The 24,815-nt window shown below is 46.5% G+C and overlaps 1 pseudogene; it reads left to right on the forward strand.

The window, feature by feature from the left end:
* Positions 1-3,054: 3,054 nt before the first annotated feature.
* LOC138637930 (uncharacterized) overlaps positions 3,055-24,815 on the forward strand; it is a 108,485-nt pseudogene continuing 86,724 nt past the window's right edge.

Below are 24,815 nucleotides of genomic sequence, written 5' to 3' on the forward strand. Positions count from 1 at the left end.
CTTATACAGGTACTATACAGATGATCAGGTTTTTAAATACACCAGATAGGGATTATATACATTAGTTAGGACTGCTCTATATGGGTATGCCTTGACGATTGGTGGAGCAGCTTAGTACACATTTTTTTGCAAAAAAAGTATCATCTAAATACCGTTTTTTTTCCATCTTTTGACTAGCACTTGCTTATTACTGTGATATTTTTACAACAGATTATTTTTGACCTCACTGTGCTCTTTTGTGTCTTCATGTAACACAGCCCACGTAGTATATAGCACAGCCCACGCAGTATACAGCACATCCCACGTAGTATATTGCACAGGCACATAGTATATAGCACAGCCCACACAGTATATAACACAGCACACGCAGTATATAACACAGCCACGTAGTATATAGCACAGGCACGTAGTATATAGCACAGCCCATGCAGTATATAACACAGCCACATAGTATATAACACAGGCTATGCAGTATACAGCACATCCCAAATAGTGCATAACACAGCCCACGCAGTATATAAAACAGCCCACGTAGTATATAACACAGCTCGCGTAGTATATAACACAGCCACGTAGTATATAACACAGCGCACGCAGTATATAGCACAGCCACGTAGTATATAACACAGACCACGTAGTATATAGCACAGCCCACGCAGTATATAGCACAGCCCACGTAGTATATTGCACAGGCACGTAGTATATAGCACAGCCTATGCAGTATATAACACAGCCGACATAGTTTATAACACAGCCACGTAGTATATAACACAGCCCACGCAGTATATAGCACAGCCATGTAGTATATAACACAGCCCACGTAGTATATACCACAGCCCACGTAGTATATTGCACAGGCACGTAGTATATAGCACAGCCCACGTAGTATATAACACAGGCCACGCAGTGTATAACACAGGCCATGTAGTATATAACACAGCCCACATAGTATATAGCAATGTGGGCACCGTATCCCTGTTAAAAAAACAAACAATTAAAATAAAAAATAGTTATATACTCGCCCTCCGGCGGCCCCTGGATCCAGCCGAGGCCTTTACTGATGCTCCCAGTTCCCAGTAATGCCTTGCAACAATAACAAGTGATCATGTAGCGGTCTCGCAAGACCGCTATGTCATCATCTCGCGAGACCGCTAAGTGATCTCGAGTCATTGCCGCAATGCATTCTTGGGACCGGAGCTCGAGGAGCGGGAAAGGCTGCGGCGGACTTCGGAAGGTGAGAATAGAATGTTTTTGTTTTTTTTAAATTATTTTTAACATTCTGTGTTTTTATTATTGTTGCTGCATAGGCAGCATCAATAGTAAAAAGTGAAGCGGTATTTAAATCCCGCCCCAATCTCGCTGATTGGTCGCGGCCGGCCGCGACCAATCAGCGACCCAGGATTTCCGTTACAGACAAACGGAAGTTTGAAACAGACGGAAGTACCCCTTAGGTAATTATATATATATATAGATATATTAATAATTATAAAGAATTCATAAAATTGTAAAAAAAAATGTTGGTTAGTGGTTTCATTTTCTGAGAACTATAATTTTTTTTGCATTCTTCCAACAGTAGAGCTGTGTGTCAGCTTGCTCTTTTGAATGACAAGATGTAGTTTTCATTGGTATCATTTTTGGGTTTTGGTAGTTTATTTTATTGCATCTGCAGCGCCCCAGAGATCTGGTCGTTGCAGTATGACACTCTGCCACTAAGGGGAGTGATGGTACGTCTGATGGCACTATAGGAGTTCTCCTGACCAGGTATCACCAGAACACATTACACTTCACACTCCGGCCACTAGGGGGAGAAAAAGGCTTTGTTTATTGGGCCACTCCTCACACTGGTAAAACTAGGGGTTGGGGAGGAAGTTAGTCAGAAGCTGACTGGGTTGGATTCAGGCAACATCCCGTGGCTGGGGGTGTTGCAGGGAGAAGACACAGGGGGGTCCCTGTCAGGCGTGGGAACCTGGCAGGTGCCTAGCGAACAGAGCAGAATGTAACGGAACTGCACCTGCACTACCTTGCGGCGGTATCCTAAGAAAGAGACACGAAAGGAAGGATATTGTGGAACAGTGTAAACGAGATCAAGCAAAAAGGAGTACCAGTAGGAGTCGTGCCGTGAGACCGAGGCAACATCCTACTGAGGCGCGTAGCCGGTGGCCGGAACACCGCGGGAGTAACTGACTCTAGGCCTTACTTCGAACTCCGCAGGACAGTTAATTATAGGTTGCCTGTCTACCTTAAATTTCCTACGAAGACATAGGGGGCAACAGTGGGAGAGGGGCGTCTCTAGGGTCCCGGAAGACCTCCAGGCCTTCCCGTCATACGGGTGCGTCCTAGCCATAACATATCTGGGGGACGAGAACCTAGTAACATCTGGAACTAAAGAGAAAGAGAGCTGTAGAGAATGAACGAATGAGAACAGCAGTTGTGAGGACTATTCCGAATGCTCAGCAGGGTAGGACTACAACACACAGGCGCTAGTGGTGGGCAATGATTTCCATCTGCGAGGGAAACTTTGGAAGTGCCCATCGGACCGGCCGGTCTCTGATAGCCCTGTTAAACGTGCTCTGGATTGAGGATCCTGAAGTCTTCAGTAAAGAGGTAAAGAGACTGCAACCTTGTGTCCTCGTTATTGCCTGCACCTCACATCATCACCATCCACTCTACTGGGAAGCCCTGGGGACATACGTCACCTGTGGGAAGGTATACCATCCAGCTGCCATTCCATCACCCCAGCGGACCCCACAGCAGCGTCGGTCACCCTGACCGAACACCACTGGTGGCATCACGAACCCCTGACAGACTGCATCACCTTTATTGGACGCTGCTTAGCAGGGTCGCGGACCGTGTCTAGCCACCGTGACAGCCTCAGAACCGAAGCAGAGAGGCCCGGTACCGAGAACGCGTGGCCCTGTGTCTGGGGGCGATCCAACTTGGCGTCATGAACAGGATCGTACTTAAGCCTGAGAAGCAAGTCATGTGTGCCTTTTAACTGTGACTGAAACGTGTTGGACTGATTTATTGAAAAGACTGTGTACGGCTATCTGTCGCATGATTCCCGCCAAAACCGCCGCCATTGCCGTGCCACGAGGAGCGCAGGAGAAGAAGGAGGGCGTGTCATGGGAGGAGTTCGAGAAAGTGGCGCGAACAGCAGCCTCCGCCCACTCCGACTACGGCTGCAGGATGACGAGCTCAGGAATGGAGGAGCTCAAACCCCAGAAAATGGTGGAGCCTCGTGTGTGTGCCGCTGCAGACCAAGGAGCAGGGCTGACGACCAGCAGGTACCTTAACGACGACAAAGTGACCCGGGAGCACCGCAGCCCAGCGGAGCCGGACCAGTGCTTGCCGTCACAGGGGAACCTGGATCCCCTGGAGTTGCCGGAGGAGGTATCAGACCACCCTACTCCAGATGGGGGGTCGGCGACGGCGAGGAAATGGAAGTCGGAGCTGTGCTGGAAGGCCGCCCGGGGGAGCCGTGGTCAGGGCCGCAGCGGACTCCAGCGTCCTCGTCAGCGGAGCTGACCGACATCGGTGGAACCACATCAGACGCAGGTACCAAAAGCGACCCTGCCCCACCAACCGCTTCGGTGACCGCTCCCCAGCCCATTGATGACTGGTCTCCCGCTACTGAGATTGTGGTGGCGGCCCTCTACACCATGAAGGGGATCCTGCCCCTGCTGCCGACACCTCTGGGTACACCGATAGACATGAGCCCCAGGGGGGTGGTCTTTGAGTGGAATGCTCCCCGATTCCAACCAGACGGGTCCTGACAGGAGGGCTCCTGTTATGACCTGGTGGTTAGGAGCACCCGGAATGACCTGATAGTTAAACCTCATACAGGACGAGCTCTGGGATGTGGGAGCTCTGCTGACCGCAAGCCCTAATCCTATCACACACACTAAAAATAGCCGTGGAGCGCTCCTGACCAGACCTAGGCGCCTCGTCACAGCCTAGGAACTATCTAGCCCTACAGATAGAAAATAAAGCCTACCTTGCCTCAGAGAAATTCCCCAAAGGTAAAGGAAGCCCCCCACATATATTGACTGTGAGTAAAGATGAAAGTCACAAACACAGAAATGAAACAGGTTTCAGCAAAGGGAGGCCAGACTTACTTAATAGACAGAGGATAGGAAAGGTAACTTTGCGATCAGCACAAAAACCTACAAAAGACCACGCAGAGTGTGCAAAAAAGACCTCCGCACCGACTCACGGCACGGAGGGACTACTCTGCATCCCAGAGCTTCCAGCTAGCAAGACAAAATCATGAAAACCAGCTGGACAAGAAAACAATGAACAAATAATGATTATCAGGAACTCAGCTTCTGCAGGAGAAGGCAGGTCACCAGAGAGATCCAGGAGCGAACTGAACCAATGCAAAAACATTGACAGCTGGCATGGAGTAACGATCTGAGAGGAGTTAAATAGAGCAGTCAACCAAAGGATAAACCACGTCACCTGTGTAAGGAACCTCAGAAGCAGCAGCTTCACTCACAGCCACCAGAGGGAGCCCATAGACAGAACTCGCAGAAGTACCATTCACGACCACAGGAGGGAGTTCGACAACAGAATTCACAACAGTACCCCCCTTGAGGAGGGGTCACCGAACCCTCACCAGAGCCCCCAGGCCGATCAGGATAAGCCAAATGAAAGGCACGAACAAGATCGGCAGCATGAACATCAGAGGCAAAACCCCAGGAATTATCTTCCTGACCATAACCCTTCCACTTGATCAGGTACTGGAGTTTCCGTCTCGAAACACGAGAATCCAAAATCTTCTCCACCACATACTCCAACTCCCCCTCGACCAACACCGGGGCAGGAGGATCAACGGAGGGAACCATAGGCACCACGTATCTCCGCAACAACGACCTATGGAACACATTATGGATGGCAAAAGAAGCTGGAAGACCCAAACGAAATGACATAGGATTAAGAACTTCAGAAATCCTTCCCTGTCAACCTCCCCTCATCTTCCCAACAGGCGCTCTCTGCACAATTTCCCTTCAGCTGGACCACTGATGGCTTTCGCTACCTAGGGATCCACATCTCCTCTATTAAAACCATTATTAGAAAAAACTGCAACTCTTTACTTTCCTCCATCCGTTTGTTAGGGTACCGTCACACAGTGGCATTTTGATCGCTACGATGGCACGATCCGTGACGCTCCAGCATCGTAACAATATCGCTCCAGCGTCGTAGACTGCTGTCACACTTTGCAATGTACGATGCTGGAGCGATAATTTCATGACGTATGTGCGATGTAGAAGCCGTTGGTTACTATGCGCACATCATATACAATATCGTGCACACCTTTGTTACACCATGCGATCATGCCGCCACAGCGGGACACTAGACGACGAAAGAAAGTTTCAAACGATCTGCTACGACGTACGATTCTCAGTGGGGTCCCTGATCGCAGGAGCGTGTCAGACACAGCGAGATCGCTGGAACGTCACGGATATATCGCTCGAACGTCACGAATTGTGCCGTCGTAGCGATCAAAATGCCACTGTGTGACGGTACCCTTATGTTCAGAATATTCTGCCCACCAATTATCCTGGGTTGCTCGAATCCAAACTGTTAAAATGATGCTCCTCCCTAAGATCCTATACCTTCTCTGCTGCATCCCCCTTCCCTTTCCCAAAAAGTATCTTAACCTTTTCCAATCGGTTCTGAGTCGGTTCATTTGGAGTAATAAACCACACCGGGTCGCCATGTCCACTCTGACCCTCCCATTTACCAGGGCTGGCTTTGGAGTTCCCGACATTGCATCATACCATTCATCAGTTAGCCTGGACGTGGCGAGGATTTGGTGGCTCGGGTCTCCTACTTCGCTATGGTTACAGATTGAGGCGTGTTTTGCTCCTCGTGGATCGACCAGACTTCTTTTGGAGATGAATCTTCTTCGCTTTTTCTCTCCACCCTCCACCCTACGCTCTATCCAAAACCTTCTTTCGATTTGGCATAAATTTAAAAACTCACATTTCCCTTTCCTTTATAAGCATATTTCCATGCGAGCTGTAGAAACCCTTATGGGAGAGATCTCCTTTACAACTTGGGGCAGCGGATCCACACCCATATCTTTACTTGACGACCTATTAGATCAGGGTCGTCTTCCTCCTTATAACGCTCTAATCTCCAAATTTTCCCTCTCTCCTTCATCTTTGTTTTCCTACTTCCGGCTCCGACACTTTCTTAACCCTGCTGTTCTGTTCGGTCTGGGGAGACCTATTTTGAACTTTGGTATTTTTTGGGGTATTCAAGTTGCGGTTCTGAAACTTGTGGTTGATTGACTTAAATGAGGATGGGTTGGTCGGCCACGGATTTCAGAGCCGCATCTTGAATATTTTAAAGAATATTGAAGTTCAAAGTCGGTCATTTTTGACCAACAGAACAGCAGGGTTAATACAGTGACAATCCCAGTTTACGATCCCCTGGAGATTAATTTCTCGTTGCAAGCACTCTTTGGACAACCCAGTCAAGCACGCCGTGGGATTTCTATCATTTATAAAGCTCTTCTCGCATCACGTCTCACTACTAAACTCCCTTATATGCGTAGGTGGGAGTCCAGACTTGCTTTCTCAGCTTCTTTAGAACAATGGCTAACAGCCTCGGGTCATGCTTCTCATTTTACGCGCTGCATTAATCATCTGGAGCAATCGAAAAAACTTATGTTTAACTGGTACCTAACCCCGACTCGAATTGCAAGGTTTGGTGGACCGGGATCCTCCCTCTCCCCCTTCTGTTGGAAGGGATGTTCTGATCCGGGTTCAGAAGCTCATATGTGGTGGTCCTGTCCGGGTGTGAATCAGTTCTGGACTGAGGTGGGCTCCCTTCTCTCATCTCTGACGGGGCTTCCCATGGTATTAACGCCCTCTCTAGCTTTACTTGGCTTGGACTTGGAATCTTTCCCCCTCAGCTTAAGACCTATCATAACAAACACCCTCATAGCGGCCCGTCAGACTATAGCAGCTCATTGGAAAACTCCGGTTCTACCGACTCTACAAGAGACTATATCTCGTTTAAATTTACACTGCGCATATGAGATTATGCTGGCGCATGACTTGAACCAGAAAATAAAAATTCTGAACTGGTGGGACCCATGGATTTCCTCTACCTATAACACAGTTGATGTATCGCCCTGATTTTCATTATGTCTTGTTCTACGGTAAACTCTACACTTTGTAGTTGGAGCTGCCAGTAGTCCACTACCTATCTTATATGTGATAAATTGTTAATCTGCATTCCTCCCCCTCCTAACTTTTCCCATTCCCAATGGTTAAATCGATTGTTTTCTTTGTATATTGTAATTAGTGACTATTGGTTACTTTTGTTATTGGAATTCTTTAATAAAAAACAACTGGTTCAAAAAAAAAAAAGAACTTCAGAAATCCTATATGGTCCAATGAAACGAGGCTTAAACTTAGGAGAGGAAACCTTCATAGGAACGCGACGAGATGACAACCAAACCAAATCCCCAACACGAAGTCGGGGACCAACACAACGCCGGCGGTTAGCGAAATGTTGAGCCTTCTCCTGGGACAATGTCAAATTGTCCACTACATGAGTCCAAATCTGCTGCAACCTGTCCACCACCGCATCCACACCAGGACAGTCCGAAGGCTCAACCTGCCCTGAAGAGAAACGAGGATGGAAACCAGAATTACAGAAAAAAGGAGAAACTAAAGTAGCCGAACTGGCCCGATTATTAAGGGCGAACTCAGCCAAAGGCAAGAAAGACACCCAATCATCCTGATCAGCAGAAACAAAGCATCTCAGATATGTCTCCAAAGTCTGATTAGTTCGTTCGGTTTGGCCATTAGTCTGAGGATGGAAAGCCGAAGAAAAAGACAAATCAATGCCCATCAAACTGGGAACCTCTGTCCGAGACGATGTTCTCTGGAATGCCATGCAAACGAACCACATGTTGGAAAAAAAATGGCACCAAATCAGAGGAGGAAGGCAGTTTAGATAAGGGTACCAAATGGACCATCTTAGAGAAGCGATCACAAACCACCCAAATGACCGACATCTTTTGAGAAACAGGGAGATCAGATATAAAATCCATGGAAATATGCGTCCAGGGTCTCTTCGGGATCGGCAAGGGCAAAAGCAACCCACTGGCACGAGAACAGCAGGGCTTAGCCCAAGCACAAATCCCACAGGACTGCACAAAAGAACGCACATCCCGTGACAAAGAAGGCCACCAAAAGGATCTAGCCACCAAATCTCTGGTACCAAAGATTCCAGGATGACCAGCCAATACTGAACAATGAATCTCCGAGATAACTCTACTAGTCCATCTATCAGGGACAAACAGGCAGACAAAATTACCCCTTCTTTAAGAATACCCGCCGGCTCCGGAACACCCGGAGAGTCAGGCACAAAACTCCTTGACAGGGCATCAGCATTCACATTCTTAGATCCCGGAAGGTATGAAACCACAATATCAAAACGGGAGAAAAAGAGCGACCATCGAGCCTGTCTAGGATTCAACCGTTTGGCAGACTCGAGATAAGTTAAATTCTTGTGATCCGTCAAGACCACCACGCGATGTTTAGCTCCTTCAAGCCAATGTCGCCACTCCTCGAATGCCCACTTCATGGCCAACAACTCCCGATTGCCCAAATCATAATTGCGCTCAGCAGGCGAGAATTTTCTAGAAAAGGCACAGGGTTTCATCACCGAGCCATCAGAACTTCTTTGCGAAAAAACAGCCCCTGCTCCAATTTCAGAAGCATCAATCTCCACCTGAAAAGGGAGCGAAACATCGGGCTGGCACACCACAGGGGCAGAAGTAAAATGACGCTTCAACTCCTGAAAAGCCTCTACAGCCGCAGAGGACCAACTGACCACATCAGCACCTTTCTTGGTCAAATCAGTCAACGGCTTAGCAACACTGGAAAAGTTAGCGATGAAGCGACGATAAAAATTAGCAAAGCCCAGGAACTTCTGCAAGCTCTTCACAGATGTCGGCTGAGTCCAATCGTAATTGGCCTGAACTTTAACAGGGTCCATCTCTATAGTAGAAGGGGAAAAAATGAAACCCAAAAATGAAACCTTCTGAACTCCAAAAAGACACTTTGACCCCTTCACAAACAAGGAATTCGCACGAAGGACCTGGAACACCATTCTGACCTGCTTCACATGAGATTCCCAATCATCCGAAAAGACCAAAATGTCATCCAAATATACAATCATGAATCTATCCAGGTACTCTCGGAAGATGTCATGCATAAAGGACTGAAACACAGATGGAGCATTAGAAAGCCCGAATGGCATAACCAGGTACTCAAAATGGCCCTCGGGCGTATTAAATGCAGTCTTCCATTCATCACCCTGTTTAATTCAAACAAGATTATACGCACCACGAAGATCTATCTTGGTGAACCAACTAGCCCCCTTAATCCGAGCAAATAAATCAGACAGCAGCGGCAAAGGATACTGAAATTTGACTGTGATCTTATTAAAAAGGTGGTAATCAATACAAGGTCTCAAAGAACCATCCTTCTTGGCCACAAAAAAGAACCCTGCTCCCAATGGTGACGACGACGGACGAATATGACCCTTCTCCAAGGATTCCTTTATATAACTCCGCATATCGGCGTGCTCTGGCACAGATAAATTAAACAGTCGGCCCTTAGGAAACTTACTACCAGGAATCAAATCAATAGCACAGTCGCAATCCCTATGAGGAGGTAGGGCACCAGATTTGGGCTCTTCAAATACATCCCGGTAATCTGATAAAAACTCAGGGACTTCAGAAGGAGTTGAAGGTGAAATTGAGAGCAATGTAACATCACCATGTACCCCCTGACAACCCCAGCTGGACACAGACATAGATTTCCAATCCAACACTGGATTATGGCAACCCCAAAACGACCACATCATGCAGATTATGCAACACCAAAACGCGAATATCCTCCTGATGTGCAGGAGCCATGCACATGGTCAATTGAGTCCAATACTGAGGCTTATTCTTGGCCAAAGGCGTAGCATCAATTCCTCTCAATGGAATAGGATACTGCAAGGGCTCCAAGAAAAAACCACAGCGCCTAGCAAACTCCAAGTCCATCAAATTCAGGGCAGCGCCTGAATCCACAAATGCCATTACAGAATAGGACGACAGAGAGCAAATCAGAGTAACGGACAAAAGAAATTTAGACTGTACCGTACCAATGGTGGGAGACCTAGCGAACCGCTTAGTGCGCTTAGGACAATCGGAGATAGCATAAGTGGATTCACCACAGTAAAAACACAGCCCATTCTGACGTCTGTGTTCTTGCCGTTCAGCTTTGGTCAAAGTCCTATCACACTGCATAGGCTCAGGCCTATGCTCAGAGAATACCGCCAGATGGTGCACAGCTTTGCGCTCACGCATGCGCCGATCGATCTGAATGGCCAAAGACATAGACTCATTCAGACCAGCAGGCGTGGGAAATCCCACCATGGCATCCTTAACCCCTTCACGACATGCGCCGTACATCTACTGCGCATGCCGTGAATCCCCCTTTGATGTGGGCTCCGGCGGTGAGCCCACATCAAAGTCGCGACATGTCAGCTGTTTTGTACAGCTGACATGTGCGCGCAATAGCGGCGGGTGAAATCGCTATTCACCCGCCGCTATTAACCTGTTAAATGCCGCTGTCAAACACAGACAGCGGCATTTAACTACCGCATCCGGCCGGGCGGCCGGATATGACGTCATCGCCGACCCCCGTCACATGATCGGGGGTCGGCGATGCATCAGGAAGGTAACCATAGAGGTCCTTGAGACCTCTATGGTTACTGATGCAGGTCTGCTGTGAGCGCCCTCCTGTGGTCGGCGCTCACAGCACACCTGCATTTCTGCTACATAGCAGCGATCTGATGATCGCTGCTATGTAGCAGAGCCGATCAGGCTATGCCAGCTTCTAGCCTCCCATGGAGGCTATTGAAGCATGGCACAAGTAAAAAAAAAATGTTTTTAAAAATATGAAAAAAATATAAAAAATATAAAAGTTTAAATCACCCCCCTTTCGCCCCATCCTAAATAAAACAATAAAAAAAAACCCAAACCTACACGTATTTGGTATCGCCGTGTTCAGAATCGCCCGATCTATCAATTAAAAAAAAGCATTAACCTGATCGCTAAACGGCGTAGCGAGAAAAAAATCCGAAACGCCAGAATTACGTTTTTTTGGTCGCCGCGACATTGCATTAAAATGCAATAACGGGCGATCAAAAGAACATATCTGCGCAAAAATGGTATCATTAAAAACATCAGCTCGGCACGCAAAAAATAAGCCCTCATCCGACCCCAGATCACGAAAAATGGAGACGCTACGGGTATCGGAAAATGGCCCTTTTTTTTTTTTTTTTTTTTTTTTTTTAGCAAAGTTTGGAATTTTTTTTCACCACTTAGATAAAAAATAACCTAGTCATGTTAGGTGTCTATGAACTCGTAATGACCTAGAGAATCATAATGGCAGGTCAGTTTTAGCACTTAGTGAACCTAGCAAAAAAGCCAAACAAAAAACAAGTGTGGGATTGCACTTTTTTTGCAATTTTACCGCACTTGGAATTTTTTTCCCGTTTTCTAGTAAAAGACATGGTAAAACCAATGGTGTCGTTAAAAAGTACAACTTGTCCCGCAAAAAATAAGCCCTCACATGACCATATTGACGGAAAAATAAAAAAGTTATGGCTCTGGGAACGAGGGAAGCGAAAAACGAACACGCAAAAATGAAAAAGGGCCGCGACTTGAAGGGGTTAAGGGCTTCAGAAAGACCCTTTCTGAAAATTGCCGCCAGGGCACATTCATTCCACTGAGTAAGCACAGACCACTTTCTAAACTTCTGACAGTACACCTCCGCTTCATCCTGACCCTGACACAAAGCCAGCAAGATTTTCTCTGCCTGATCCACTGAATTTGGTTCATCATAAAGCAATCCAAGCGCCAGAAAAAACGCATCAACATCATGCAATGCCGGATCTCCTGGCACAAGGGAAAATGCCCAGTCTTGAGGGTCACCACGTAACAAAGAAATAATGATTTTTACCTGTTGAACGGGGTCACCAGAGGAGCGGGGTTTCAAAGCTAGAAACAGTTTACAATTATTTTTGAAATTCAAGAACCTAGATCTATCCCCAGAAAATAAGTCAGGAATAGGAATTTTAGGCTCTAACATAGGATTCTGAACCACAAAATCTTGAATGTTTTGTACCCTTGCAGAGAGATGATCCATACATCCAGACAGACCTTGAATGTCCATATCTACAACTGTGTCCTGAACCACCCAAAGGTCTAGGGGAAAAGAAAGACAAAACACAGTGCAAAGAAAAAAAAATGGTCTCAGAAGTTCTCTTATCGCTCTATTGAGATGCATTAATACTTTGGGCCAGCTGTACTGTTATGACCTGGTGGTTAGGAGCACCTGGAATGACCTGATAGTTAAACCTCATACAGGATGAGCTCTGGGATGTGGGAGCTCTGCTGACCGCAAGCCCTAATCCTATCACACACACTAAAAATAGCCGTGGAGCGCTCCTGACCAGACCTAGGCGCCTCGTCACAGCCTAAGAACTATCTAGCCCTAGAGATAGAAAATAAAGCCTACCTTGCCTCAGAGAAATTCCCCAAAGGTAAAGGAAGCCCCCCACATATATTGACTGTGAGTAAAGATGAAAGTCACAAACGCAGAAATGAAACAGGTTTCAGCAAAGGGAGGCCAGACTTACTTAATAGACAGAGGATAGGAAAGGTAACTTTGCGATCAGCACAAAAACCTACAAAAGACCACGCAGAGTGTGCAAAAAAGACCTCCGCACCGACTCACGGCGCGGAGGGACTACTCTGCATCCCAGAGCTTCCAGCTAGCAAGACAAAATCATGAAAACCAGCTGGACAAGAAAACAATGAACAAATATTGACTATCAGGAACTTAGCTTCTGCAGGAGAAGGCAGGTCACCAGAGAGATCCAGGAGCGAACTGAACCAATGCAAAAACATTGACAGCTGGCATGGAGTAACGATCTGAGAGGAGTTAAATAGAGCAGTCAACCAAAGGATAAACCACGTCACCTGTGTAAGGAACCTCAGAAGCAGCAGCTTCACTCACAGCCACCAGAGGGAGCCCATAGACAGAACTCGCCGAAGTACCATTCACGACCACAGGAGGGAGTTCGACAACAGAATTCACAACAGGCTCCTACGTCATCAGGCTCACCTGGGATCAGTATAGACAAAGTTTGATTTCACAATGGGAAGACCGGGAACGAATGGAACAGACTGTTCGACCAGAGGAACGGGTGCCCCTCGTCAATTGCTGCCCTGAGAGTTTGATAAAACAGGGGATTGTGCTGGCCTTCCACCAGGGGAGGGGTTGTGGCTTCATATTAGAGCCAGGGCTGCTGACCGAGGTCTATGTGACTAGCTGCAACGTGGAACCCCAGTCCCACAGTGTACCTCCACTCCGAAACTTGTACAGAGGGGACCATGTGACCTACACCTGCCACTGGAGTGAGCGAGGGTGGTATGCTAAGAGAGTCAAACGCTGTGCGCTAGTGGTCGCGCCATCTACGATCACGACCGAAACTGGTGGCGGGACTCCACTGAACCCCGACCCCGCCGGACCCAGCGCTACCACCCCGGCGTGTGGTGTCCTGCCTGCGGAGTCTGCCACCGGTATCACCGCTCGTACCCAGACCGCTACTGATTCTATGGAGACGGTGCTGGACGATGACACAGGGCCAGACCTTCCCCGACCGGGACGTGGTCACCACTGGCTGATGTCGTGTCACCTATTACAGCACTAAACCTCGGAGGCCCGAAAAATGTAAATAGTTAACTGTTTCTTGCTGCTGCTTAAAACCCGTCCAGGGTTAAAGGGACACTGTCACCTGAATTTGGAGGGAACAATCTTCAGCCATGGAGGCGGGGTTTTTGGATGTTTGATTCACCCTTTCCTTACCCGCTGGCTGCATGCTGGCTGCAATATTGGATTGAAGTTCATTCTCTGTCCTCCATAGGACACGCCTGTGCAAGGCAAGATTGCTTTGTGCAGGCATGTACTACGGAGGACAGAGAATGAACTTCAATCCAATATTGCAGCCAGCATGCAGCCAGCGGGTAAGGAAAGGGTGAATCAAACACCCAAAAACCCCGCCTCCATGGCTGAAGATTTTTCCCTCCAAATTCAGGTGACAGTGTCCATTTAACTCCTAGGGATCCCTTTGTTTACCCGGGATCCCTCTTCTTTTTGTTTGTTCATCATTGTTTCCAAAGACTGCCGGATCATGGACGGTGAATGATGCAAAACTGTTTTTGTATATAGTTTGCACCTTCTTAAAGGTGCTCCCTACTGGTTTTACAAGCGAAAGAAGACTTTGCGAAGATAATGCTTCAGGACATGACGCAGAGGGTCTTGCTTTCAGTGGACTTGCAGACAGAGAGAATCTGCACTACTTTCTAGAGACTTGGGTCCCTCTTAAAGGGAATGTTGACATGTTGCCTTAGACAAGATCGAAATGTTAATAATGTTTAAAGTTAATAAAGTTTGATAATTTTAATAAAGATTGAGGACAGGAAAGCTTGAAGTGAACCCGTAGGGGTTAGAGAGAGAGTCCTCCTGAGAACCGTAGAATGAAGGTCGGTACAATGACAGTAGGCCCAGCCAAGGAGCTAGGCGGTCCTGTATTGGTGAAGCTAGAACAGAAAGAAAAGTTGAGTTATTTATATAAGTATTTTATAGTAGGCCTTTAGTGGGTTCAGCGTATACGCCCTTAAAGGAAAGGTTAACTTCTTGTTCGAAGTTTGCACTTGGTAGAATACCCGGCTGGGTACTGAGAGTTATTTATAGTCAACCTGTTATTTAAAAATATTTAATTTTGTTTGTAACGTTCAAGTGTCCTCACCTCCCATAAAGGGAAGCATGGTTCTATTTACTTGTTTTAGCATTTCAAATTTTTTTTATGTCTTTTGCTGCTATGTATTGTTGTTCTTCTTCCCAGTCCAGGAGTACTGGATTTAACCGGGGGGGAGTGCAGCGCCCCAGAGATCTGGTCGTTGCAGTATGACACTCTGCCACTAAGGGGAGTGATGGTACGTCTGATGGCACTAAAGGAGTTCTCCTGACCAGGTATCACCAGAACACATTACACTTCACACTCCGGCCACTAGGGGGAGAAAAAGGCTTGATTTATTGGGCCACTCCTCACACTGGTAAAACTAGGGGTTGGGGAGGAAGTTAGTCAGAAGCTGACTGGGTTGGATTCAGGCAACCACCGGTGGCAGAGGGTGTTGCAGGGAGAAGACACAGGGGGGGTCCCTGTCAGGCGTGGGAACCTGGCAGATGCCTAGCGAACAGAACAGAACTTAACGGAACCGCGCCTGCACTACCTTGCGGCGGTATCCTAAGAAAGACACGAAAGGAAGGATATTGTGGAACAGTGTAAACGAGATCAAGCAAAAGGGAATACCAGTAGGAGTCGTGCCGTGAGATCGAGGCAACATCCTACTGAGGTGCGTAGCTGGTGGCCGGAACACCGCGGGAGTAACTTACTCTAGGCCTTACTTTGAACTCCGCAGGACAGTTAATTATAGGTTGGCTGTCTACCTTAAATTTCCTACAAAGACATAGGGGGCAACAGTGGGAGAGGGGCGTCTCTAGGGTTCCGGAAGACCTCCAGGCCTTCCCGTCATACGGGTGCGTCCTAGCCATAACATATCTGGGGGACGAGAAACTAATAACATCTGGAACTAAAGAGAAAGAGAGCTGTAGAGAACGAACGAACGAGAATAGCAGTTGTGAGGACTATTCCGAATGCTCAGCAGGGTAGGACTACAACACACAGGCGCTAGTGGTGGGCAACGATTTCCATCTGCGAGGGAAACTTTGGAAGTGCCCATCGGACCGACCGGTCTCTGATAGCCCTGTTAAACGTGCTCTGGATTGAGGATCCTGAAGTCTTCAGTAAAGAGGTAAAGAGACTGCAACCCTGTGTCCTCGTTATTGCCTGCACCTCACACCATCACCATCCACCTTACTGGGAAGCCCTGGGGACATACGTCACCTGTGGGAAGGTATACCATCCAGCTGCCATTCCATCACCCCAGCGGACCCCACAGCAACGTCGGTCACCCTGACCGAACACCACAGGTGGCGTCACGAACCCCTGACAGACTGCATCACCTTTTTTGGACGCCCCTTAGCAGGGTCGCGGACCGGGTCTAGCCACCGTGACAGCCTCAGAGCCGAAGCAGAGAGGCCCGGTACCGAGAACGCGTGGCCCTGTGTCTGGGGGCGATCCACATCTTTTGTTGGAAATGTGGTGACCAAATAGCGGCAGTTCTGACATTTTGATTTTTTTTTGCTTTTCAGTGATCATTGCATGTGTTAAATAATTGAATACCGTATTACGCAGACTATAACACACCAGACCATAGCACGCACCCCAAATTTTTGGGATATAAATAGGTAAAAGAAAAATAATAAAATGGTGGTGCAGCGGCGGTAGAGCAGGAGGCAGGGTCGCTGCTGCAGGAACCTGGTGGCAATGGCGACAGGAGTGGGGTGATGCTGTGGGCCACGGGTTGTGGCGGTGCAAGCCTGCGGGCCTTGGGCTTTCAGAAAATGTCAGCAGTGGGCAGAGTCCTCGCACCTCCCATTGATTTTCCTGCAGTGACTTCAAGAAAATGGATGCGGCACATGCGCATATTGAGACCTCAAGAGATGAGATCTCGGGAGCTGAAATCTCAATCTGTGCATGTGCTACCTTCGACTGCCAGTTTTACAAAGCTACTGCAGAGAAATTAATGGGAAGTGCGCTGACATTTTCTGAAAGCCCAGCACCTGTAGCCTCCCACTGCCATCCCCCCTCCTCCCATCCCAGGGGTCAGCAGCATAGCCCCACTCCTGCTACCGCTGGCCTCCTGCAGCAGCGACCCTGCCTCCTGTGACTCCGCTCCACTGCAGCCACTCCCCTCGAGGTTATAAAATGCACCCCCATGTTCCATTCCAATTTGAGGGGGGGGGGAGTATGCGTCTTATAATCCAAAAAATACAATAATTATTTATTTTGATAAATCAGGTTTTTGGAGATGTTGCGTCACTGCATATATATATTTTTAATTTTTGTATTTTATGATTTTATGACTTTGGAAAATACCGTAACAAAGTATTTTTGACTTTGATTTAAATTTTTTTTGCCTGTTTTCATTTTTTGAGTATCTTTAAAAATGTTTTCTTTGTATATTTTTGTGTTTTACGCTTTTGCGATCCTCTTGAGGACGTGAACTTGCCATCCTTTGATCACAAAAGTGTATTTGTATAGTAAATTTTATTATTTCCAGGGCTTTATAGGAACACAAAGAAAATGATAATGAGGGTCTTCAAAAGACCACCCATCAGGTCAAAGAGCACCGGCATCTGCCCATCGCCGGGAACGGTATCAGATTATGACAGCAGCATTTAGGAGTTTAAACAGCAGTGATCGGAGCTTAGAGAACAGTTAACACAGAATTTGTATAAGAATGAAAACACTAATTTGGCGGAAATGCAGCAACAGAGAGAAGATATAAAGGTGTCAATGGATTTAGTTTTCAAACACCTCTATGCCCATATACTGTACTAGCTGAAGAGCCCGGCGTTGCCTGGGCATAGTAAATATCTGTGGTTAGTTATAGCACCTCACTTCTCTTATTTTCCCATCACGCCTCTCATTTTCCCAATCACATCTTTCATTTTCCCCCTCACATCTCTCATTTTCTCCCTCACAACTCTCATTTTCTCCCTCACTCCTCTCATTCCCCCCTAACACTTGTCATTTCGACCTCACATCTGTCATTTTCCGATCACTCCACGGGGATTTCACCTCACACCTCTCATTTTCACCTCAGTATATACATGTTTGTCATCTCCCTTATATATAGTATACACCTGTATGTCATCTCCTGTATATAGTATATACCTGTATGTCATCTCCTGTATATAGCATATACCTGTATGTCATCTCCCCTGTATATAGTATATACCTGCTGTGTGTCATCTCCCTGTACATAGTATATACCTGTATGTCATCTCCTATATATAGTATATACCTGTATGTCATCTCCTTCTATATATAGTATATACCTGTTTGTCATCTCCTCCTGTATATAGTATATACCTGTGTGTCATCTCCCCTGTATATAGTATATATCTGTGTGTCATCTCCTCCTGTATATAGTATATACCTGTATGTCATCTATATATAGCATATACCTGTATGTCATCTCCTCCTGTATATAGTATATACCTGTAGGTCATCTGCTCCTGTATATAGTATATACCTGTGTGTCATCTCCTCCTGTATATAGTATATACCTGTATGTCATCTCCTCCTGTATATATATGTACCTGTATGTCATCTCCTCCTCTATATAGTATATACCTGTGTCATCTCTCCTGTATATAGTATATATCTGTGTGTCATCTCCCCTGTATATAGTATATACCTGTGTGTCATCTCCTCCTGTATTAGACCTCGTTCACACGTTATTTGCTCAGTATTTTTACCTCAGTATTTGTAAGTTAAATTGGCAGCCTGATAAATCCCCAGCCAACAGGAAGCCCTCCCCCGGGCAGTATATATTAGCTCACACATACACATAATAGACAGGTCATGTGACTGACAGCTGCCGTATTTCCTATATGGTACATTTGTTGTAGTTTGTCTGCTTATTAATCAGATTTTTATTTTTGAAGGATAATACCAGACTTGTGTGTGTTTTAGGGCGAGTTTTGTTTGTCAAGTTGTGTGTGTTGAGTTGCGTGTGGCGACATGCATGTAGCGACTTTTGTGAGATGACTTTTGTGTGGCAACATGCGTGTAGCAACTTTTTGTGTTTCGAGTTGCATGTGACAGGTTAGTGTAGCAAGTTGTGTGCAGCAAGTTTTGCGCATGGCGAGTTTTGCGCGTGGCGAGTTTTATGTGTGGTGCCTTTTGAGTATGTGCAAGTTTTGTGTGAGGCAACTTTTGCATGTGTTGCAACTTTTGTGCATGTGGCAATTTTTGCGCGTGTGCAAGTTTTGCGTGTGGCGAGTTTTCCATGAGGTGAGTTTTGCACTTGTGGCGAGTTTTGCGTGAGCCTAGTTTTTGCATGTGGTGAGTTCTGCGCATGGCGAGTTTTGAGTGGCGACTTTTGTGTTTCGACTTTTATGTGGCGAGGTTGGTGTATTTGTGGTGAAATGTGTGCTGAGGGTGGTATATGTGTTCAAGCACGTGGTAGTGTGTGGCGCATTTTGTGTGTGTTCATATCCCCGTGTGTGGTGAGTATCCCATGTCGGGGCCCCACCTTAGCAACTGTACGGTATATACTCTTTGGCGCCATCGCTCTCATTCTTTAAGTCCCCCTTGTTCACATCTAGCAGTTGTCAATTTGCCTCCTACACTTTTCCTTTCATTTTTTCCCATTATGTAGATAGGGGCAAAATTGTTTGGTGAATTGGAAAGCGCGGGGTTAAAATTTCACCTCACAACATAGCCTATGACGCTCTCAGGGTCCAGACGTGTGACTGTGCAAAATTTTGTGGCTGTAGCTGCGACGCCTCCAACACTTTTCCTTTCACTTTTTCCCCATTATGTAGATAGGGGCAAAATTGTTTGGTGAATTGGAATGTGCGGGGTTAAAATTTCGCCTCACAACATAGCCTATGATGCTCTCGGGGTCCAGACGTGTGACTGTGCAAAATTTTGTGGCTGTAGCTGCGACGGTGCAGATGCCAATCCCAGACATACATACACACACACACACACACACACACACACACACACACACATTCAGCTTTATATAATAGATGTAGTATGAGGAGGTTTATCTTACTGACAGATTTCATTTAAAAGGCCGAATTAAATCTTCCATATGGTTCTCTTGAACAAATAACATTTCTAATAATATTGCCATACGCTGCTAAATAACTTCCTACAACCTACCTTGACAATAGTGGTAGTAAAATATCAGGGAGGTCACCACACCGGTGAGTGAATAGTAGTGTAGACGAAACAGGATTTTGCTGTGACTCACAATAGCCCGGTTCTAACAAAAGGCTCAAATTAATCCTAATATTTTATTTGTTTTTTATTTTTGAACAGAAAGAATTTGGTAAAGAAAGAGTTCCAAGGGCTGAGTCTTGTAAGTATTTTCATACATTTTCTAAATTAGAAAAGTGTAGAATAAATCAATATGAATAATTTTTGACAACCATTTTTGGGCAATCAGGTCCTGTTTTTGACTAGGGAATTATCAGGGATGGAGGCAAATGCTGAGGGACTCCTATGAAAAGCGAAGCATTAAAGGGAATTTGTTGCCAGATTTTTGCTACCTTATCTGAGAGGATCATGATGAAGGGGCAGAGACCCTAACTCCAGTAATGTGTCACTTACTGGGCTGCTACATGTAGTTTTGATATAATCACTGTTTTATCAGCAGGAGATTATCACAAGAGGACTAGTAAACCTGCAGCCTGGTTGTCCAACCCACCACCACCGCTGATTGATAGTTTTCTGCCTATGCATAGAATACATAAAGAAAACTGCTAATTAGAGATGGGCAAACCCGAACAGTAAAGTTCGGCATCCATACCGAAAACATACTGTTCAGACATGGACTCCGAACACAGACTTCACCAGGAAGTCCATGTTACTGTTCGGGTTCAGCCCACCCGAACACAGGGTGTTTGTCGCGCTGTCATGTGCATAATAGAGGCTCAAACACCACTTCAAAATAAAAACTTCAGCCTGGATGGTCAGATCTTGGCACCGTCCAAGCTGAAAAATGTTAATCCCCATACATGGATTATGGAATGGAACAGAACTACAGATAATTGAGGGATATTGTTGTTTTGTATTTTTGTTTTATTACAGGAGACGAGGGCTTCGGTGGAATAGGCATTAGGTGAGTATAACTGTGTTTGTTATTTTAAAATAAAAAAGGATAAGTGTGTTTTGTTTTAATTTCAAATAAAGGACTTTATTCTGGCTGTGTGTGTATTTACAATACAACTAAAGGATTAGTAATAGATAGGTGCCTTATAGACGCCTCTCCATTACTAAGCCGTGGGCTTGATGTCACCAGACAATACAAAGGTGACATCAACCCCACAAATATGGACCCCACTTGCCACCACTACAGGGCAAGTGGGATTAGCTGGGCAAAGCACCAGAATTGGTGCATCTAATAGATGTGCCTTTTCTGAGCAGCTGCAGGCTACTACTTTTAGGACAATACACATGGGGGGCAATATCCATGGCCCTTTACCAGCCCCCAGCTGTCTGCTAAAGTTTGGCTGGTTATCAAAAATGGGGGGACCGCACGCCATTTTTTAAAAATTATTTTTTGTAAAAATACGCTGTTGGGACCCCTCTGTTCTTGATAACCAGCCTTGCTGAAGCTGACATCAGAGGTTTGCAGCCCCCAGCTGTGAGTTTTGCCTGGCTGGTTATCAAAAATACAGGGGGACCCACGCAGGTTTTTTTTTTAAATTATTTATTTACAGCGCAGGAGCCGGCTAATGAATGTACCCATCAGCAGCTCCTGCTCTCAGTGTTATTAGCGGCAGCAGGCGTAGGCTGATGGGTGCAGTAGTCCCATCAGCTGACACTAGTGAGCAGAGGTAAACTTTATACCTCTGATCACAGTTGAGCGCTCACGCTGTCTTTTGGGGACCGTGGCTCTCGAGATGATTTTACTGCACATCAGAAGCGGTGTTTGCTGCTTTGTTATGACAGCATGGAGAACTGTTGTGATAGGCAATTCAGTATCACAATGGACATAGCGGTCAGAGCACATACAGTGATCTGACAATAACCCAAAATAATAGAACGAGCTCTGAGACGTGGGAACTCTGCAGACCGCAATCCCTAATCCTCTCCAAACAACACTAGAGGCAGCCGTGGATTGCGCCTAACTCTGCCTATGCAACTCGGCACAGCCTGAGAAACTAACTAGCCTGAAGATAGAAAATAAGCCTACCTTGCCTCAGAGAAATACCCCAAAGGAAAAGGCAGCCCCCCACATATAATGACTGTGAGTTAAGATGAAAAGACAAACGTAGGGATGAAATAGATTCAGCAAAGTGAGGCCCGACTTTCTTAACAGAGCGAGGATAGGAAAGATAACTTTGCGGTCTACACAAAACCCTAAAGAAAACCACGCAAGGGGCAAAAAGACCCTCCGTACCGAACTAACGGCACGGAGGTACACCCTTTGCGTCCCAGAGCTACCAGCAAAACAATTAGACAAGCTGGACAGAAAAAATAGCAAACAAATAGCAAAGAAGAACTTAGCTATGCAGAGCAGCAGGCCACAGGAATGATCCAGGGAAAAACAAGTCCAACACTGGAACATTGACAGGAAGCATGGATCAAAGCATTAGGTGGAGTTAAGTAGAGAAGCACCTAACGACCTCACCAGATCACCTGAGGGAGGAAACTCAGAAGCCGCAGTACCACTTTCCTCCACAAACGGAAGCTCCCAGAGAGAATCAGCCGAAGTACCACTTGTGACCACAGGAGGGAGCTCTGCCACAGAATTCACAACAGTACCCCCCCCCTTGAGGAGGGGTCACCGAACCCTCACCAGAGCCCCCAGGCCGACCAGGATGAGCCACATGAAAGGCACGAACAAGATCGGGAGCATGGACATCAGAGGCAAAAACCCAGGAATTATCTTCCTGAGCATAACCCTTCCATTTAACCAGATACTGGAGTTTCCGTCTTGAAACACGAGAATCCAAAATCTTCTCCACAATATACTCCAATTCCCCCTCCACCAAAACCGGGGCAGGAGGCTCAACAGATGGAACCATAGGTGCCACGTATCTCCGCAACAATGACCTATGGAATACGTTATGTATGGAAAAAGAATCTGGGAGGGTCAGACGAAAAGACACAGGATTAAGAACCTCAGAAATCCTATACGGACCAATGAAACGAGGTTTAAACTTAGGAGAGGAAACCTTCATAGGAATATGACGAGAAGATAACTAAACCAGATCCCCAACACGAAGTTGGGGACCCACACGGCGTCTGCGATTAGCAAAACGTTGAGCCTTCTCCTGGGACAAGGTCAACTTGTCCACTACATGAGTCCAAATCTGCTGCAACCTGTCCACCACAGTATCCACACCAGGACAGTCCGAAGACTCAACCTGTCCTGAAGAGAAATGAGGATGGAACCCAGAATTGCAGAAAAATGGCGAAACCAAGGTAGCCGAGCTGGCCCGATTATTAAGGGCGAACTCAGCCAAAGGCAAAAAGGACACCCAGTCATCCTGATCGGCAGAAACAAAGCATCTCAGATAGGTTTCCTAGGTCTGATTGGTTCGTTCGGTCTGGCCATTAGTCTGAGGATGGAAAGCCGAGGAAAAAGACAAGTCAATGCCCATCCTACCACAAAAGGCTCGCCAAAACCTCGAAACAAACTGGGAACCTCTGTCAGAAACGATATTCTCTGGAATGCCATGCAAACGAACCACATGCTGGAAGAACAATGGCACCAAATCAGAGGAGGAAGGCAATTTAGACAAGGGTACCAGATGGACCATCTTAGAAAAGCGATCACAGACCACCCAAATGACTGACATCTTTTGAGAAACGGGAAGATCTGAAATAAAATCCATAGAGATATGTGTCCAAGGCCTCTTCGGGACCGGCAAGGGCAAAAGCAACCCACTGGCACGAGAACAGCAGGGCTTAGCCCGAGCACAAATCCCACAGGACTGCACAAAAGTACGCACATCCCGCGACAGAGATGGCCACCAAAAGGATCTAGCCACTAACTCTCTGGTACCAAAGATTCCAGGATGACCAGCCAACACCGAACAATGAACCTCAGAGATAACTTTATTCGTCCACCTATCAGGGACAAACAGTTTCTCCGCTGGACAACGATCAGGTTTATTAGCCTGAAATTTTTGCAGCACCCGCCGCAAATCAGGGGAGATGGCAGACACAATTACTCCTTCCTTGAGGATACCCGCCGGCTCAGATAAACCCGGAGAGTCGGGCACAAAACTCCTAGACAGAGCATCTGCCTTCACATTTTTAGAGCCCGGAAGGTACGAAATCACAAAGTCAAAACGGGCAAAAAACAGCGACCAACGAGCCTGTCTAGGATTCAAACGCTTAGCAGACTCGAGATAAGTCAAGTTCTTATAATCAGTCAATACCACCACGCGATGCTTAGCTCCTTCAAGCCAATGACGCCACTCCTCGAATGCCCACTTCATGGCCAGCAACTCTCGGTTCCCCACATCATAATTTCGCTCAGCAGGCGAAAACTTCCTGGAAAACAAAGCGCATGGTTTCATCACTGAGCAATCAGAACCTCTCTGCGACAAAACAGCCCCTGCTCCAATCTCAGAAGCATCAACCTCGACCTGGAACGGAAGAGAAACATCTGGTTGACACAACACAGGGGCAGAAGAAAAACGACGCTTCAACTCTTGAAAAGCTTCCACAGCAGCAGAAGACCAATTGACCAAATCAGCACCCTTCTTGGTCAAATCGGTCAATGGTTTGGCAATACTAGAAAAATTGCAGATGAAGCGACGATAAAAATTAGCAAAGCCCAGGAACTTTTGCAGACTTTTCAGAGATGTCGGCTGAGTCCAATCATGGATGGCTTGGACCTTAACAGGATCCATCTCGATAGTAGAAGGGGAAAAGATGAACCCCAAAAATGAAACCTTCTGCACACCAAAGAGACACTTTGATTCCTTCACAAACAAAGAATTAGCACGCAGGACCTGAAAAACCGTTCTGACCTGTTTCACATGAGACTCCCAATCATC

The sequence above is a fragment of the Ranitomeya imitator genome, chromosome 5 (genome assembly GCF_032444005.1).
Source record: "Ranitomeya imitator isolate aRanImi1 chromosome 5, aRanImi1.pri, whole genome shotgun sequence".
Taxonomy (NCBI): Eukaryota; Metazoa; Chordata; class Amphibia; order Anura; family Dendrobatidae; genus Ranitomeya; species Ranitomeya imitator.